Consider the following 1,504-nt stretch of genomic DNA (forward strand, 5'->3'; position numbering starts at 1 on the left):
GGAACCGGGGATTGAACTCAGGCCTTTGTGCTTGCCAGGGAAGCACTTATTCCACTGAGCCATCTCCCCGGCCTTTCTTACTGTTCTTAACTGAGTAATTTGCAAGGCACCATTTTGTCCTTGATTTCTAAGACCCTTTTTCATGTTGATCACATCTATAATTTATGAATTATAGATTCTTGTTTTTCTGTTACCTTTTCATGGTTAGATGTAGCTGATAAATTTGGCATACGTGTTTTGAACTTGTTTGTTCTGTTCTTCCAATTTTTTGTTTTTCCTATGTATACCTTGGTCTGTTTTTATGATAGGTTCATGAAGTTTTGGATAATGTCCTCTTTAAATTTGCAGTTTCTTTACCTTCTTTTTTATCCACTTATAAAGCCCTACGACCTTTTCATCAGTGTACCTAACCCTCCTTAGGAGAGTTCGGAGCTTTTTTTTTTTCTTCCTCAAGATCGTGTCTTGCTTTGTAGTTCATGCTAGTTTTGAACTCACCATGTAATGTCAGGCTGGTCTCAAACTCATGGCAATCTTCCTGCCTCAGCCTCCTAAGTGCTGGGATTACAGGTATATACCAGCATGCCTGGTACTATAGTTGGGAGTTCTTGGGACTTGTTGCCTTGTTTTCCCATGTTTCTCTCTCAGTTTGTCTATCTCCCCAACTCTCTCTCAATCTCTTGTGTGGTTTTTTTGTTGTTTTGTTTTTAATTTTTGTTTTTTTGGTACTGCTGCTGAAGGTCAAAGTAGAGTTAAGAGAGATTATAGTTAATATGAAGATATTATATATTTATATTTATATTTAATGTGAAGATATTTTACCTTCTAGTGATAAGTTCATGGCTTTCTATTTTGTACAAAGATAATGTTCACCCTTCACTTATTTAATGTTTTTATATCTTGTCACTGTGTTGTGCTAACAGAATTACCACTGGTTAAAACAACTTTAACAGATCCAATCAACACTTGCATGTGTTCAACCTTGTTGACACATTCATCCTTTACCAGCATCCTTTACAGTCTATAGAGACAAGTACCCAGACTACAAGCAAAGACCCATTTATTTATCATAAAGTGCCAACACTGCAATTAAACCCGAATACTAAGATGTTAGTGTAGAAATAACTCATACATTAACATCTTTTGTCTTAAAAAGAAGACACACATGTTATAGGTTCATCACCACTGCTCTTTTAGTGGTAACTGGGATATGGAAAAAGAAGGGAAGGGAAGCCTGAAAGAGGGCTGAAAGTCATTAGGAAGAGAGGGAGGAGCAGTAATAGGTAAAATTAGGGAGTCAGACTCTATTGGAGGCCCTTTATATTTGAAGTAGAGGGGAATGTTAGAGGTTGGTATTTGTAGGGACAGGACAAAGACAGAAGAGATGTAATTTTGGATTGAAGAAAACTGTATTTGTATACCTGCAAGGTAGTAGAGAAGGAGCAGCAAGGGCAAGGGGCTAAGTAAAGTAAGGAAGAGCAAAAAATAGAATATAGAGGACAGAATG

This window comes from Octodon degus, unplaced genomic scaffold (assembly GCF_000260255.1).
Source record: "Octodon degus isolate 3935 unplaced genomic scaffold, OctDeg1.0 scaffold00191, whole genome shotgun sequence".
Lineage (NCBI taxonomy): Eukaryota > Metazoa > Chordata > Mammalia > Rodentia > Octodontidae > Octodon > Octodon degus.